The 18,879-nt window shown below is 33.0% G+C and overlaps 1 protein-coding gene and 1 long non-coding RNA gene across 4 annotated transcripts in view; one reads left to right on the top strand and one right to left on the bottom strand.

Moving 5' to 3' along the window:
* MEF2C (myocyte enhancer factor 2C) overlaps positions 1 to 16,027 on the bottom strand; it is a 195,080-nt gene extending 179,053 nt beyond the window's left edge. For 2 of the 3 annotated variants that reach the window (XM_017890483.1, XM_017890474.1), the window contains exon 1: positions 15,838 to 16,027. The gene's annotated coding sequence lies outside the window, so the exon portion shown is untranslated. The remainder of the gene's footprint in view (positions 1 to 15,837) is intronic. The other variant, XM_017890473.1, reaches the window with a different exon arrangement.
* The window catches only part of LOC108541062 (uncharacterized), a 57,498-nt gene that overhangs the window by 3,867 nt on the left and 34,752 nt on the right, over positions 1 to 18,879 (top strand). Inside the window, exons 2-3 of the long non-coding RNA XR_001888852.1 lie at positions 17,130 to 17,191; positions 17,614 to 17,685. This is a non-coding gene — a long non-coding RNA (uncharacterized LOC108541062). The remainder of the gene's footprint in view (positions 1 to 17,129; positions 17,192 to 17,613; positions 17,686 to 18,879) is intronic.

Here is an 18,879-nt window from a genome sequence, read left to right as displayed (position 1 = left end):
AAGGAAGGAAGGAAGGAAGGAAGGAAGGAAGGAAAAGGAAGAAATAAATTACATTATGACTGATACCAGCCACATTTTAGGACACTCTTGGAGTTTCTGTTGCTTGGCACTAGTGTGAGAAGCTTTAAAGTCAGAATTTCAGTTATCTTCCTGCTAAAAGAGACCTTGGGGAACACTTCAGCCAAACACCTAATTTATTTTATAGGCAAGATAAATCAGGCCCAGCGAAGTTAAGTGATGCCCCCAAAGTTATGTCATAAATTTGGAAAAAAGTTAAGGTCCCCAACAGGATCCAGTATACTTTGTAACAGACCAGGACATCTTTCTAGGCGAATTCATCTTATAGAAAGGCAGCTTGACTGAAAATTTTAGGCAAGAGTACCCTTTTACAAGCAAAAATACTGCTAAGTATTCCTCCAGGAAGAAATTCCATTTAACAAAGAATAAGGAGGAGCATGGGGAATAATACTATCTCCCAAACTAAAAATATATTATTGGTGGTGTCATAGATTTATATAATGCCTTTTCTAAGAGGCTAATTGGGATAACACTGTGGTAATTCTACTTTAAAATTCTGAGGGAATGGGATTATCCTCTTAAAGAGCTAAAAAGCTTTCTTAAGGTCGGGGAGGAAAAGCATTACCTAAGGTAAAAATTGTTAGCAAAGCATAATCTTTCTCAAATTTGATAAAGATATCAGATATACTGATTATGATATAACTGGGATGGAATTGGCTCAGGAATGTTAATAACAAACAAAACTTTTTCTTTTTCTTTTTTCTTAAGATGGAGTCCCGCTCTGTCGCCCAGGCTGGAGTGCAGTGGCACGATCTCTGCTCACTGAAAGGTCTACCTCCTGGGTTCACACCATTCTCCTGCCTCAGCCCCCCGCGTAGCTGGGACTACAGGCGTCTGCCACCACACCCAGCTAATTTTTTCTTTTTTTTTGTAGTTTTAGTAGAGACAAGGTTTCACCGTGTTAGCTAGGATGGTCTCGATCTCCTGACCTCGTGATCTGCCTGCCTCAGCCTCCCAGAGTACTGGGATTACAGGCAGCCACTGAGCCCGGCCCAAACAAAACATTATTATAAATTACACTATCTGAAACATATAAGGCAACAGAATACATCATGAAGATTTAGACAAAGCATAAGCTTTCTTGTTAGTTTTATTGTTTTGTTTTGTTCTGTCTTTTGGGTTTGTTTTGTTTTTAATGCCATGTTTGTATTCTATATATCTTATTGTTAATTAGGATTGAACTGTTGGTATTAATTCTGCTCTTTTATAGTAGCTACCCTTTAATTTAACCCTTAGTGAAGGATCCCCAAAGTGTCCAAATAAGAGTACTTATGAATATTAAATAATTTTAAATTAATAACAATAAATTCTTTTAAAAGTGTAGAGTTACATTTATATTTGAATTATTGTCTTTATTTCTCTTCTTAATTTACCATTTGCATGTGGTTCAGCATTCTTCCCATTCTCCCTAAAATCCAGTAGCCTAAGAGAAAATGTTTCACTTCTTCAAGTGCCTGTAGACATGGTAGAAGGCCTCAACTTCTCCGTGGCTGATGAGTGAGAAGGCTGATCTGACTTGGAAGAGACTGTGTGGCCAAAAGTCAATTGGCTGTATCACATGGTAACTGTATGATTATGCATGTGGTTTAAATCTCCCTGTGCCTCAGTTTCCTCATTTGCAAAATGTGGAACAAAATATGCTGCCCTCAAACTTTGCTATAAAGATTAAATGAGCTATTCAGCATAAAGCACAGGGCTGGAAAAGTGATAAACTGCAGTAAAAATTAGCCATTCTTAATCTAATGCAAAGAATTTCCACTTCTATACCATTAAGTTCCTTATTCATTCATAGTGGGGTTATCACAGCAGAAAGAAGTAGGTCATCCAAGAGGTGGGAATTGGTTCAGGATGAGATTTACCTTTGAAGAGGCAAAACTTTCTTATGTTTTAAAATACCATGACTTAAGTGTACAGGTTGCCTTATTTCCCTTTCGCTGACATCATGCCTCTAGGATTTTTTTTTTTTTTCTTTAAGGGATGCTTTATTATACTTGTTGGCCACTTGGTTGCTGAAAAGGCACTGAAAACTCAGAGTCTATCCTCTTTTCACCCTGGTTGACCTTTGGAATGCTGTTGTCAGCCAAGATGACATTGATATCTTTAGTCTCCTGCTAGCTTGAATTCTTTAGGGCAGAGTCTGCTCAGATTGTCTCCTGATGTCATTCCAAATGTCTGATGGCCATCTATGGCAACTTGGTTGGGCAAAAGCCTGCTGGGAAGGGGTAGCCCACAGAATGCCTAATGGAGAGTTCTGTTCAAGAGGACCTAGAAGTAGTTCTGTTAGACATATGATTAACACTACAGCTCTGTTAGGGGACTGTACCATTTCTTGAAAAATAGAAGTATAGTCATTTTGCATTTTTGGTTCTAATAAAGTCCCACCTGAGATGTTTATGATTCATACTGATTTTATGATTAAGTATGTATTACAGAAAAAAAACAGAGAATGTCAGTAAAAATTTTATATCTGATATTCATGCTAACGTTAGTTGTTAAATGAAGACCCCAAGTTAAGACAAAGGAGTTTAGAAAAGAAGGAATAAAGGCTACTGCATGGCAAAATGTGCATTATTCTCTCTATCTTTCTAGGTATTTTTTCTTTTACTTCTTTTTCTTTTTTTCTTTTTTCTTTTCTTTTTTTTTTTGAGATGGAGTCTTGCTCTGTTGCCCAGGCTTGAGTGCAGTGGTGTGATCTTGGCTCTCTGCAACCTCTGCCTCCCATAGAGATGGGGTTTCAACGTGTTGGCCAGGTTGGTCTTGAACTCCTGACCTGAGGTAATCTGCCCGCCTCGGCCTCCCAAAGTGCTGGGATTACAGGCTTGAACCACTGTACCCGGCCATTTCTAGGTAATTTTTCAAATGACTATATTCTACTTATCTGGAGCTTACAAAATTATTTCTAAAATATTTTATTTATAATCCTAAATTTTAAACCAAGCAATATAATAGAAAATGTTATGTTTTCAAGAAGGTAAGATCATGCATAGATCTATATGCTTTCAATACATAATTTTATAGATATTCTGGAACAAGGAGGCACATAATTATATCAATATTCTAATTTCTTAGGAAGAAAGAGAATTTTCACTGGGAGGAAGTTTATAAATTATTTTGTAATATGGTGAGAATTAAAAGCAAAACTCAATAAAACTTTTAAATTTAAGTCAGTGATTAAAACCAGTTTCACCAAAGTACTGATTGAGTCAAAGACTCAAACCAAAGGCCAGATTTCCTATGGACTATTACTTATTTATTTATTTATTTATACTAAATTTGTAGTTAAATCTTTTTCATCAGTAATGTTCTTCAGCATAATACAATGATATCTGGAGGATATATACAAAAATAGTACTATCTTACTAGAATGTGGGTTGAAATGAATGTCTGAAGTACCTAACATTTAATGGCCACACACTATTTGTCAGACTCTGTATTAATTGCTTTATAAACTTTATTTCCTTTTATTCAAAGAACAACCTTTTAGACATGTACTATTATTGTCCCCATTTTACAGATTTTACAAACTAAAGCTATGCATGCTGACATGACCTGCCCAGGGCCACATAGTTCGTAAGTGCCAAACGACGTAAAACCAATGTGTTTGTTTCCAATATTCTACTCTTAGCTATGATGCTATACTGCTTTCTTGTATTCATAACATTTGTTCACTTATAGGGATAATATAATATATATTTTTGTACCACCAGAAAATATTTCAGAAATACATATCTAAATGCATGTCATCCTCTTTAAGGTAGACACTTTAGAAGACTATTCATTTATTTCAGTAATGTTGTCTTTGCTCAAGTCTATTTAGAAATCTCCTCAGGGATTTGCTACACAGTCTTAAAACTGGCCTGATTGTTGGCAAATCTTAATCATTAAGGATGAATTTTTTGCCAAAAGTAAATCCAAGCCAAATGTAGTAAACAGGATGAAAACTAAGATTTGATTATAAAGCTTTAGATGATTTGATATTTGTCTCATAAATTGACACTAATTGAAGATATAAAAGAGGAATTTCAAAGGTATTTTTGATACGATTGTATAGCCTTTAAGCAGACAGTTTTGACAAGTAACACTCGTAAAAGGTCTGGTAGTTCTTTAGAAAGTCATTTTCACTAAATTAGTAGTTATAGGTCATGGGAAATGTTCTTTTCAAAGAGTATAAAATGGACAGCGAAGGATAACTCAGAAACTCTGGACCAGAACCCACGTTTAGACACTAAATAACTGTTTTGACCTTAATTTTCTAAATGTCCTTTTGTAAAATGGGGAAGGTGGCAAGAACTACCCATGATAATGATTTTGCTGAGAGAAGCTCATGAAATTGTACTTCTGTGGCCACTTGGTGCTTCGCATATAGCAAATTCTCAACAAATGTTAGCTATTGTATACCATTTCACTTTCAAGAACTATCCCATATTCCTGGAGAACATCTCAATGTTGTAGTTATCTAATGATATTTTAAAAGATGTTTTCTTTTCTGTCAGTTTCATGCTTCCAGTTATTTTATGTGAAGTATTTAATACGTAAAGTAAATATAAACATATTTATGGTTATATGTTTATTCAGTTAATATGTATTATACCAAGAAGTCTTACATGTTGTACTGCTAACTATATTATCCTTGTCAGTGTTCTGTATAGTATTGTCTTTAGATAAACTTTTTTGGGGGTATTCTTAATGGATTTCATCAGACTTATGAAAGTAATGACACACACATTTGCCCAGAATAAGTCTCCAAGATTTTATTTTTTAGTTACCTCAGACATCTTCTAAATTGTTTATTCATTATATAATCTTAAATTTAAGGGAACTGAGCATAAATATGTTGAATTAGTGGCTTCCTATTAGATCCCAGTGAACTCCTCTTAAGTCGGTGCTCTTATCTGTGTAGCATATACGCAGTTGTGATGTTGTGAAAGTTTGTCTTTACATCACTGTCTTCCCTATACTCACATTCAGCAGGCCCTGCTTTCATTTTGGCATGCTCCACTCACCCAACAGCAATTTTTACAATCAGTAATAACTGTTTCACGAGTGGCTTCTTTCTCCTTTGGGCCTTCCACTGTTGCGACCTGACCTACAAGGTCCTTTCATCCCTCAGCCGCCCCTTTATGTCCCGGAACTCTTTCCAACTATGTTCTATCAGAGGAGCTGGCCACTTGAGCCGCCTAATCCATGACACGGTATCAATGTGCAACCACTTTAAATGAACCTCTCTTCAAAAGTTTTCTGAAAAGAATTCATAATCCGAAGGAGTATCCATGCTTCCATAGATACCCTGCTGTGTTGGTCAGGAGGTGTTTTAGGGAGCACTTTCAGTGTGTCTCAGGTCCCTCCTGCCAGCAGCCACTTCATTTGTCCACACAGATCTAAGCCTTGGATGCAAGTAAATGGGAAACCTGACTCTTACTTGAAGAAGCAGTTTTGTTTCTGAAAATGTTGAGATTGGAAGATGAACTCTCTATCAGCAAAAGATTAAGATACTCCTTGAAAATTTATACACTTAAAAAAATTGTACATTGTATTACCTCTGTTCTCTTTTTCTATTACCTGTTTGCAATATGAGGCATGCAGCCACTGCATGTCCCTTGTGCCATAGTGACTATGTTGTCAATCAGACTTACCCTGTGTGCTCTCCCTTCTGCCCCACCAAAGTCACCAGAGGTATAATTAGTTATTGTTTATCCAGAAATGTCTTGAACAGGGTTTAAGAACTCTTTAAAGAGAATATGTGCCACTTGTTGGATGAAAGAGAATTTGAAAGGGTGGGGGAGAGATTTAGGGTTAGAGGGCAAATTTCATTCTGCCTTCTATCTCTTCTATTAAATCACAGATAAAGCATCTTCCTATGTGCAAAGACAGGGTACATAAACAAATATTTCCCAACTTAGTGTAGTCTTAAATCTGTAAATAAAGAGTATCCATATCAAATAGAATGCATTTTATATTGAAAATCATCACTCAAGATTCAGAATGAAGAAATAAGTTTCTAAGTACAAGATTTTGAACACTACTAAAGTAAGAAACATTCTACAACATTCTTATTCCTTTTGACCCGTTTAGCAAAGGCTAAATAGCTAGTCTACAGATTTCCTCCCAACTATTCCATTTACTTCCTTTCTTCCTTCCAGCTGGCTGGCTTGCCTTCCTTCCTTCCTTCCTTCCTTCCTTCCTTCCTTCCTTCCTTCCTTCCTTCCTTTCTTCCTTCCTTTGTCTTTACTGCTTCCTCTCTTCATTTTCAGCTGTAAATTCTTTATCAGTTGTGAACTTAGTAAAGCTACACACACACACACACACACACACACACACACACACAACTGGTTAACAGGATTTTTCCTTTGTATTGGAAAATTACATTTTCTGTTTCAGAACCATAGGGTATTATTATTTTTTGATGTATCAGAATCACTTCAAAATAAAACACCATCACTAAAGGAGCTTATTTCTAAACAATTGATGATGCATGTTATAGATAATATGGTCATAGAATAACTTCTATGATTTTTTTGTTATTAATCACTATAATTACTCTTTGATTGCAATGATGATTAACTTACAATGAATAAGGTCTGTGCCTGTGTTGGTTATATAGTACTTATGAAAAATTTATGTTCATGCATCCACACAGTCTCATCTCATCCTTACATAGATTCTAGTGAGATTCTAGTCTGTGTAGCCGATGGCCACAAAATAAACTCACCCACAGGAGAATAAAGCCTGTGGTTTCTCTCACATTATCACTGGGCTATAACCTCTTAAACTCCGCAGGTCAGTGATGATTAATTGAGCATTCTAAAACTTGGTGAATGTGTATGCTCTATGCTCTCATACTCCCCATAATAAGCACTATCTGTATTGTTTTAATGACTATCCTGAAGAGTTCGCTCAAGCCGTTTTATCACATTTCAAGCTGTATTATTTAGCATCTTAAAATTAAGAAAAACTTGAGAATGATTTTTTCCTGGCTTTTCACTGGTATTCGATGACACTTATTTTCCAGTCTACATAAGATAATTAAAATAAATGAACTACTCAACACAGTAGTGTTTAATTATAGCAAACAACACATTTTAAAAAGTAAAGTCTATAGTTGTGTGCATATGCTCCCTTTCATCTTTTGGGACTTGGGATCACTAAGTGTTAGTTTTCTTGTTATTGTAGAGCAGGAGGACTGATCCTCCTCACAAAACAGGGCTCCTTGTGAGGATGTTAACAGCCTAACTCAAAGAACAGTTCATCAAAGTGCCTCAGAGTCACCTAGGTGCCTGCTAAAATGCAGATTCATGGGCCCCACCCCAGGCCCACTTAGCTGCAATCTCAGGAATCTGCATTGTAACAGGCTCCTCAGGTGGTTCTTACATAGCACTTTTTTGCATGCCACTCTCTTAAGGTGAGGGGAAGCATAAGACCCACAGGTCTCTCTAATGCCATAACTTTGTGTTCTCTCCATTTGTTATTAACTCCTGTTCTCTTCACTAATGTTAACAAATATTGGGGAACTTTTAAAGTCATGAGAACCTTTCAAGATAGTAAGATAAATCTTGATTCAAAATTGTAAACAAGAAACAAAGACATGTCACAAATATTCTGCCTGTTGAAATTAGAAAACCAGTTAAGCAATATGGAAACCTAATTATCTCAAATTTCTGTACAATTCTTCATCTTTACTTAATTGAGGAATAGCCATTATCTTTTCTTGGATGGAATCTGTTCATTGGGTCCTGATACCTCTGCAAAACCTGTAAAATGGGCTTCAGATCCAGGGACCTCTATCATTGGTGATAAGTAACTCCCAAACATTTTCATCCTTCAGTGACTGCCAGCTGATGTGAGCCCAGACTCCATGAAACTAGGACTGGCACTGGTCATAGTCACTTGAGGAATGTGGCTTCTCTGTAAAGAGATTCTCAATCAATGCAAATGTTCCTTAGGACCTCAGTAATCACCTCCATCTGCCAAGCAGTCATAAAGGCCTGCACATCTTTGCCATCGTTGTCAACAGAGTGATCCATATCTTAGGTCTTTAACCTCTTTTATATTAAGATTTTTTAAAAAATACATTGATCGTGTTTTAGTTCTGTCCTTGTGAATATAAAAAAGCAATAATAAATGATTATTACTATTGCAAAAGTATTGCTTTAGTTTACAAGTTTTCCTTAAAAATATTGAACTCCCCAACTGTATTTATCCATTCTTTCAATCCATTTATTCACCATACATAACCTAAATACCTGTAGGTAGCAGACATACTGTACTAGGATTCAAATATTTTTAATACTCTTTCTTGTCCAACATTTTCCTGACCTAAACAAATATATTATCATGCTGGCTTACAGTAGTATGTGTGGAGAATATCTTTCTAAGTTTAAAAATTGTCCCCTCTTTGTATAAAATAAAAATATTAAATGACCATTCAGTACTTTTTGTCAATTTAGCATTATAGTGCATACTGCAAAGTTTAAAGCTTTATGTCATAATATAATTTTGAGAATGAGACTTTTTGTATTATGTTACTAGGGTCCCCAAGTGGAAAAAATATGGCCTGCTGCTCTGGAGTGTATTGCAAAGTGATTTTGTTTTGCCCACTGACTTCACAGACTAGATACCGTGTCAGTTGTAATTACTTGGAATGCCTACATGGCGGGCTACTTATAGCAATAGGGACAGGGTGGGGCATGTCATTGCAGACAGGAACCCACCAATAATGGTCCAGATTCCTTTTGAGACTTCCTCACATGAAACAGAGGAAATGTCTTTCATTGGGTATCTAAAACTTCCTTTCCTACGATGTGTACAAAATGAGCAAAAAGATCCATCCATTCATTAGCCTCACAGAGGTTAAGTGACTTGTTTCCAGTCACAAAATTACTTTGCAGTGAAACAAGAGTCTAACTCAAACCTTCCTACTTCTGCTCTGGTGCTCTTTGAAGAACACTCTGTAACTCTAATGAGGAAGCCTTTATGATCCTTCAAAAGCAGACAAAGGACGAATCACTCATTTTCACTAAAACCCCTTTGGGATGCAGGGCAATGATTAAACTTACTTGAAAGTCTTGTGATTTTGCACATTTTCCTTTGACACTCCTATCTTTCAAATTGCTAGAAATGGATGTTATTTACTGACTACTTTGCTTGCAATTGATTTGCATACTGTTACTGCATATTGTTAAATGGTTTGTTGATTAATGACTAATGTTGATTTGGGCTAAATGTAATGGAATAAGCAAATATATTTTCAAATTTAGATATACAATTTAGTTGCTAAAAGGTATTGTTAGTCATAAAAATGTTGATTATTTTAGATCAATCCCTTGCAGGGGAACCCTGGCCACAATTTCCTCCCATATTTGTTTTCAATTTTTAAGCTTTACCCCTTCTCTTTTTCTTATTAATTTGCATGTCTGGGTTTTAAAGCTAACACTTCCTATAAGCAAGTATTGTTCCAAAGCCCAGGACTAAGATAAATTCTTGTAAATTCAGAATGTGGTAGATTTCAACTAAACAGTTTCTTTTCTGGAGATCCAGAAGACGAATATTTGGCTTGAATATTAATGTTTTCATGACTTTGACTGGATCAATATATTGTACAAATATTATCAACAAATTATATAAATATACAATATTTACTAATATAATTAATACTTTTAGAATTAATATAAGATAGTTATATATACACACAGACAAGCTAGTCAGTTGTTAAGTCAGTTATATGAACTATATAATGTATTATGCACTTAAATATATACATATGCTTATGTGTTAGTGTATTTTGTGTTTTTAATTACTTCCAATCTTAAAACCCTATATTCCAACCTATATTTTTGATTTCTACGTTTATCTTCTAAATATATATATTACCTTTGATTATTTTTTATTTCTGATATTTCATATACATTCATAAATATTTCCAGTTTGGAAATTCTTTTAAATAGTAAAACGAATAAAAAATGTTTGTACCATAGATGTTTTAGTACATTTATAGTCTTTGTATTTTTTAGAACTACATTTTAATATGCTGTGATAAAAATGTGTATTTCTCTAACAATGTATTAAGTTTGGTAACTGAAAAGTGTTCTTCAAGGAATGTAATTCACATTAATTTTCCATGTGATCATTGTTACTTATAGTTTAATAGTCAACATGTTTAAAGTCTAATTAGAAAAAAAAATCACTGGATATTAAGTTGGGAAACAGACCCAAGTCTGTATCTACATAGCCACCTTGGTGACCTTTGGTAAATTTCATTTTGTCCTTTGATTTCATTTTCTTTGAAAATGAGGAGCTGAAAGCTTTAAAGCTTTCTTCCCATAACTCTGAAATAGTTTATGCGCTCAAAAGAGAATAAGACTAAAAGAAATGTGTGGGCATTATTACCTGGCTGCCCAGTATTTTCATGGACACAGACTTGTAACATACTCTGAAAGTTCCTTTAAGGAAAATAACTCTGTAGATACGGATAGCAAGGGAAAAGGGATCAATAAGAAAAGAAGGGGAAATGAGTTAATGACAAAGGAGGAGAGGTAGGCAGTAGAAATGATTCCCTACTTACTTGTTTTTTATCTATAGTCTAGTTATCCCTATTTGAAACCTACTGGCACCAGGTATTATCAACAGGGATGAGTAATATGTAATTTTATCTTTACTGGGTTACATTTGGCACATGGACAGTTGACAGCTGTCAGTCAGGTGGCTGGTCAATGAGGAGATACATATAAAGCTGCCAAAATATTTTGTTGCTTTAAATACTTACAAGTAAATCATTTTAGCTGGAAATTTTGTTGCATTGAAATTAAATAGGCTGATATTCAAAATATAATTAATTGAAGTTAATTACTGGTAGAATCAAGATTTTCCCTATTAATATGTAAGGTTAAATAACATGTTTTCCAAGTGTCTTTCTGAAACAGGAAAACAATTTTCTCCACTGTAAATAAGCTGTCTTTAAGATAGGAAGATATCTTGCAAATAATGCTTGAAATGCCTATGTTTTAATGTTAAATATTTAGAGCAGGTGTAAATCAATGCTACTTTAAACTCCAATATTTTATTAAAATAAACTATTCCCATACATTGAGGGAGTTGGCATAGTTTTTTTTGGTGTGTGTGACAAAATGTTGAAGATTTATTAGAAAGGACAAACATAGCTGCATGGTGGACAAGAATTTACAGCTTCTCATAATGAAAAGGAAAAAATAATGTGATTTTAGATTAAATCTACAATTCAGGCACAGTTAAAATGATAAATTTAGTTATTTTGAAATACTTGAACTATATCTAACATTATTTCCAATAGGTTCATTTATACTTAAATAATTGACAGAGTCATAAGCAAGAGTTTGACAGAAGCTTTTGGTTTGCTTATACTTAATGACAATGTAATAATTATAGCCAATGGTAATGCACATGAAAACTTAACAAATATAATTCTGAAGTTGAAATAAGAACACATGTTGTTCAGTTTTGCAGTAACCATCATCTTTAAAAGTAAATATTGTGATTGTTTAGGAATGTAGTATTTAACAGACTAGAAAATAAAAGTAAAATTTTCAAGTGCATGAAATACATACTAATTCTTTAAGAGACTAATGAAGTTATTCTAAAATTTAGCTACTATAGTTACTCAGGTGTCTGAATCAATATAATGAAACATAATGAAGCATGACAAAATATATGAAAGTAGCAATTTAATCGCAATAAATACATATTTATGTTTAAATGATTTAATCATTTGAAATATAATATACATGTAACAATTTATAATAAAAGTATATGGTTTAATGTTTTAAAATATGGGTTCATTAAAATGTTTGTAGATAACATTATGTTTTAAAATATTAGATATTTTGTTTGGTTGGAGTAGTTCTGATAATTTTTTAAACCACAAATATTTCACAATTTTCAATAGTAATTACCACAGTTTAAAAGTGTGTGTTAGTTATGCATTTGTGGCATATCCATGTCATCATTGATTTAAAATTTACTTCAGATACAGCAGTCATTAAAAAAGTCAGACCTTATTTTTTTTCCACTATACAATCATGTATTAAGGATGTAGATTGAAAGTTATTTATGTGATCATCAGAATAAAACAATTGTCTCATAGTATTAGTAATTTATATTGGTAGGGGTCTTTTCTTTCTTAAGCACCAATTCTACCCCCCAGAGCCTAGAAAATTGATTTTATGCATAATAATTTATAACATTCTTGATCAATGTATACTGTTGTTTCTGTTTAATTAGCCCATGTTGCTTGTGAATATGGAATTTGGTTATTAAAATGGTTTCATATGTTTACTATGTATAGGCTCTAGCTTTGAGCTGCTTACTTTCTTAAATAAATGTTTTCAATTTACTATAATACAACAATTTGTAGAGAAATGCTGTGAAGCATAGTTAAAAGAATGAATCCCTGAAATAGAATCACTTTTTAAAAATATGTCCTAACATGTGGTCTCATTTTTTCATGTTTTGCATTAATTAAAATCCTATTCTGAAAAAAATATTTTTGCCTAAACTTTTGAATTCACAAAATAAANGTAATTCACATTAATTTTCCATGTGATCATTGTTACTTATAGTTTAATAGTCAACATGTTTAAAGTCTAATTAGAAAAAAAAATCACTGGATATTAAGTTGGGAAACAGACCCAAGTCTGTATCTACATAGCCACCTTGGTGACCTTTGGTAAATTTCATTTTTGTCCTTTGATTTCATTTTCTTTGAAAATGAGGAGCTGAAAGCTTTAAAGCTTTCTTCCCATAACTCTGAAATAGTTTATGCGCTCAAAAGAGAATAAGACTAAAAGAAATGTGTGGGCATTATTACCTGGCTGCCCAGTATTTTCATGGACACAGACTTGTAACATACTCTGAAAGTTCCTTTAAGGAAAATAACTCTGTAGATACGGATAGCAAGGGAAAAGGGATCAATAAGAAAAAGAAGGGGAAATGAGTTAATGACAAAGGAGGAGAGGTAGGCAGTAGAAATGATTCCCTACTTACTTGTTTTTTATCTATAGTCTAGTTATCCCTATTTGAAACCTACTGGCACCAGGTATTATCAACAGGGATGAGTAATATGTAATTTTTATCTTTACTGGGTTACATTTGGCACATGGACAGTTGACAGCTGTCAGTCAGGTGGCTGGTCAATGAGGAGATACATATAAAGCTGCCAAAATATTTTGTTGCTTTAAATACTTACAAGTAAATCATTTTAGCTGGAAATTTTGTTGCATTGAAATTAAATAGGCTGATATTCAAAATATAATTAATTGAAGTTAATTACTGGTAGAATCAAGATTTTCCCTATTAATATGTAAGGTTAAATAACATGTTTTTCCAAGTGTCTTTCTGAAACAGGAAAACAATTTTTCTCCACTGTAAATAAGCTGTCTTTAAGATAGGAAGATATCTTGCAAATAATGCTTGAAATGCCTATGTTTTAATGTTAAATATTTAGAGCAGGTGTAAATCAATGCTACTTTAAACTCCAATATTTTATTAAAATAAACTATTCCCATACATTGAGGGAGTTGGCATAGTTTTTTTTGGTGTGTGTGACAAAATGTTGAAGATTTATTAGAAAGGACAAACATAGCTGCATGGTGGACAAGAATTTACAGCTTCTCATAATGAAAAGGAAAAAATAATGTGATTTTAGATTAAATCTACAATTCAGGCACAGTTAAAATGATAAATTTAGTTATTTTGAAATACTTGAACTATATCTAACATTATTTCCAATAGGTTCATTTATACTTAAATAATTGACAGAGTCATAAGCAAGAGTTTGACAGAAGCTTTTGGTTTGCTTATACTTAATGACAATGTAATAATTATAGCCAATGGTAATGCACATGAAAACTTAACAAATATAATTCTGAAGTTGAAATAAGAACACATGTTGTTCAGTTTTGCAGTAACCATCATCTTTAAAAGTAAATATTGTGATTGTTTAGGAATGTAGTATTTAACAGACTAGAAAAATAAAAGTAAAATTTTCAAGTGCATGAAATACATACTAATTCTTTAAGAGACTAATGAAGTTATTCTAAAAATTTAGCTACTATAGTTACTCAGGTGTCTGAATCAATATAATGAAACATAATGAAGCATGACAAAATATATGAAAGTAGCAATTTAATCGCAATAAATACATATTTATGTTTAAATGATTTAATCATTTGAAATATAATATACATGTAACAATTTATAATAAAAAGTATATGGTTTAATGTTTTAAAATATGGGTTCATTAAAATGTTTGTAGATAACATTATGTTTTTAAAATATTAGATATTTTGTTTGGTTGGAGTAGTTCTGATAATTTTTTAAACCACAAATATTTCACAATTTTCAATAGTAATTACCACAGTTTAAAAGTGTGTGTTAGTTATGCATTTGTGGCATATCCATGTCATCATTGATTTAAAATTTACTTCAGATACAGCAGTCATTAAAAAAGTCAGACCTTATTTTTTTTCCACTATACAATCATGTATTAAGGATGTAGATTGAAAGTTATTTATGTGATCATCAGAATAAAACAATTGTCTCATAGTATTAGTAATTTATATTGGTAGGGGTCTTTTCTTTCTTAAGCACCAATTCTACCCCCCAGAGCCTAGAAAATTGATTTTATGCATAATAATTTATAACATTCTTGATCAATGTATACTGTTGTTTCTGTTTAATTAGCCCATGTTGCTTGTGAATATGGAATTTGGTTATTAAAATGGTTTCATATGTTTACTATGTATAGGCTCTAGCTTTGAGCTGCTTACTTTCTTAAATAAATGTTTTCAATTTACTATAATACAACAATTTGTAGAGAAATGCTGTGAAGCATAGTTAAAAGAATGAATCCCTGAAATAGAATCACTTTTTAAAAATATGTCCTAACATGTGGTCTCATTTTTTCATGTTTTGCATTAATTAAAATCCTATTCTGAAAAAAATATTTTTGCCTAAACTTTTGAATTCACAAAATAAAAATAAAAAATACGTAAATATACTAATTTTGGAAATCAATGATGTAAAAACCTGCTTTAATACTGTCTTGGTTGTTAATTTCAAAGATTTTTCTCAAAAGACACTCTTTGTAAAGTAATAAGAAAATATTGCCACTTTTAATTATTAAATAATATTTACTATAATACAATTCACTTTTATTTAATTATTAGACAGGCAATATATTTTAAATTATTTAATTATACATGCAATATATGTTTTAAAAATGTATTAAAATAAAGTTAATTGCATATTCTCTCCATTCATGTTCTTGTAGCATGCACACATTTTAAAAAGCCAGTACATGTAATTTTCGAAAATAGCGTGTACCACCACTGCACCTTTTTATTTGGGAGATTTATTAGAAAATAGCTTTTATTCAGAAAAGATTATGACAGAATTAGATAATTAGATAAAAGAAGACTAAAATATGTGTTAAAACATGTAACATTATAAATGTAATTAACTCTTAATCTTCCAAAGATTGAAAACAGTAATGAAAGAGACCAATATTTAAAAATATAATCTTTTTTAAAATCTAAAAAAAGAAAAAAACTAAAAAATTGTTATATGCTAACAGCTTTACTTTCACACCAGGCAAACCCACTGTTGAGTGAGTTGGCTCTGATTCCAATGGTCTCCAACTTTGTGAACACAGGTACCTCAGTGGTGCCTCTTTCAAGACAACAAAATTAACTTTTAGAGATTAAAAAATATATTTTGGCAATTGAAACTCACCAGTGCCTTTCTGCTTCTCCAGGAAGTTGTACCCGTCAGCACCTGCTGAGGGCTTTGTTGTCCAAATCCTGACAGGTAAAAAAATTCCTGTAGAATAAAGCCAGACCAGCTGGCTTTGAAGAGAAACCCCCCAGTTTGGGCTGCGTTTGCCTCCTCTCCTTTTCTATGAAGACCAAGGCTTTGCCCCCTTGATCGTCAAGCCGTGAGATGCGTGATCTCTCTGCACAAGTGTCTGGCAGGCCGAGGTGCACCTGTTTCTGTCACTCTGGAGTAAATTTAGCTGTAAAGGTATCACTGACAACCAGACCTTTGTCAGTGCTGGCGAAAGAACACAGAATTGCTTCCATCCCCTCCCCCCTCCCGACCCCCTATGCTGCTAGTTCCAATGGAAAATATCCAATCGGAAGTCTATCCAAAAATCATTCCTAAAAAATGAAATTGCTTTCATATGGTATAAAAAAGTAAGTTTCCTCATTTCAAGCAGATTTTAAAATTACATTTCCAAGAATAATCTTGGAACAAGACAAGTTTTCGTTCAATTAATTGTGGCTGGAAACTTTTTAATGGAAACATAGCACATACTTACTTCATTTCAGGTTATTAAATTGTGTTAAGCATTAAAGTTATTTGCCATTCTTTGCTGCAACTCATTTGTTCTTTTCAATTCTAAGAAATATTAGAAGGTTAAATAACTTATCACATAGGAGGGATTAATCATGCTACCAAAATTAGAATGTGTGTAATTCTGAGGAACTGAATGTCAAAACTATATGCTCATAGCACTAAAACCACTGGGAATCTAGGATGCCACTAGAACATGTAAAATGGCAGCTAAGGTCTGTGCAATCCCTTCATGTTTAGAAACTGGCTAAAGCTTGAGTTCTCTTATCTTTTGGTTAAGGTAAGGACATTTATCATTTATGTGAATGTTTTAGACTAATTTCTTTATTAGTGGTTTGAGAAATATTCCGTTTGAGGAAAATAGAGAGGCAAGCAATATTCATTAATATATCTGACATAAATAAAATAGTTAAGATATATAAAGCAGCCCAAGGAGTAACATCCTTAGCCAAAGCATTCTGAACTTCTGCCTTAATAATTATGATTTCTTAAGTGGAGTTAAAAAGAGTTGTATGGAGTACCTGTTCTACCATATTATTGCTGTTTACAGGAGTTGGGTGTGATAGAAAAGAAAAGCTGGGTCAAAATAAAAAATGCTTTGTAAAATAAACAAAGTTCCTATTTACTTATTATGTATAAACAGCCACTCACCAAGCCTCATTTCTCCACAGGGCACCACTTTCAGATAAAAACATAGACCTGAATGGCATCATCCAGTATCCAAGGAAACCATGTAAGTACCTCTCTCACTGTGTACTTCTGTTATTCAGATTTTAAAAGCTAGCTGAGTACTGAATAAGTGAGTGTTTTTATTTAGTAATTATAAGGGAGGTACTTTTTAGGAGCCTGCTAAAAGAAACGGGTTCTTGATTGTTACGTGCGTCATACCAAAACTCTCATGTTCCCATCATATTTCATCAAATTATGTGTTTAGTCCCAACCTCTCCATCAATTCTCATTCTTAGGTACAAAATAAAGTCCTAATGAATTGGAAGTTTCAAACTTTTCCAAGACCCAAACAGTGTTTCAAAGTCCTTGGGCCAGGAGTACTTTCTTAATTGTAGTTAAACTTGTTAAATTTAAAAAATTAAGAAAAAATTCCTTGGAAAATAATGGTTTATTGGTAAACATTTATGGCAATTTATTTGGCTGTAGGCTTGCTTGAAGAGTGAGCAAGTGAGCAAAGAGACAAGATTACATGTTTAAACCGAGAAAAGAATCTTGAAAGTAAGTGACAAGATGCAAAAATCTGTTTGGGGAAATGGTTGGGAGGTTGGCACGTTATTTTCTTTCTCCCCTTCCCCAAAACTAATGTACATTTCTGCAGCTAATATCAAGGTTCTAATTCATGTTCAAGAGTTATGAAATCTACTGCGGAAATTTAGTTTCTAAACAACATGCTACTCTGGAGAAAGACATTCCTAAAATATTTGAAATTTCTACTATTTCCTTACTTGGACTTTATTTTTATTTTAATGTTTGTATTTGTACTATCTACTTTTAAAATTAAATTATTTTCAATATGAAATGATTTTTCGTTACTGTTTACATACCTTTTCACAAAATACTTAACATTTTCTATATACTCATGTAATTATAGACATCGTTTTTAACTTCTAAATTCACTGTATGATTTACCTAGTCTTTAAATACAGACATACTACATTTCATCGAGGGTGGTTTGAGAGTTTTTCATATATATATTTTTTACTTTTGTCACTCGTGTGTATTTCTACTTTTCCTCTGCAGTATGGCTCCTTGCTAAGCATAAATGGTAGAGATTATCTCACAATTTCTCTGAAGAATGACAGAGATCCTTCATGTTCAATAACTAACTGCAGGAACATTTCACTTTATCACATAATTATGCCAAATTCTATTGTTTATACATTTGCATATTTCTGCCTTTTAATATATGTTACCTAACGCATCTTTCTAAATTGAGAAAAGTTGTGTCAGACTAAGGAATTCGCTGGAACTTTGGAAGGGCCTCCTCACCCAATAAGAAGACTTGGCTAGGAACTGAATTTTTTACGTAACTTATAAACTTCACAAGTGTGGAGGTTGAGGCCAGAAGTGCTACCTTCTAAAGTAGGAATTCCTTGCTGCATAACAAAGGTAGGCTTTTACTGAGTAAAGTTGGAAGCAGAGAGGGCTTAGAATAGATGTTTATAAAGAAAGATTTGAAGGAGAAGACAGGGTAATGTTATAATTCACTATCCTGAGAAAATGAAATCTTTTGAAATTCATTATTCTTGTAATACAAGGAAAATGAAAATCTACAGTGCAGTGCTCATGGCACAATTTTAACTGTTTACATTAAAATATAAATGTTTCCAGAAAAAAATTTAAATTTGACATATTTAATGAAACCTCCTATAACAAAAGGAAAATTGCTATAGAAATAGATTATGTGTGTGT

Source organism: Rhinopithecus bieti, unplaced genomic scaffold, assembly GCF_001698545.2.
Source record: "Rhinopithecus bieti isolate Rb0 unplaced genomic scaffold, ASM169854v2 scaffold_17861, whole genome shotgun sequence".
Classification (NCBI taxonomy): Eukaryota; Metazoa; Chordata; class Mammalia; order Primates; family Cercopithecidae; genus Rhinopithecus; species Rhinopithecus bieti.
This window is presented reverse-complemented; position numbering and strand designations above follow the sequence as displayed.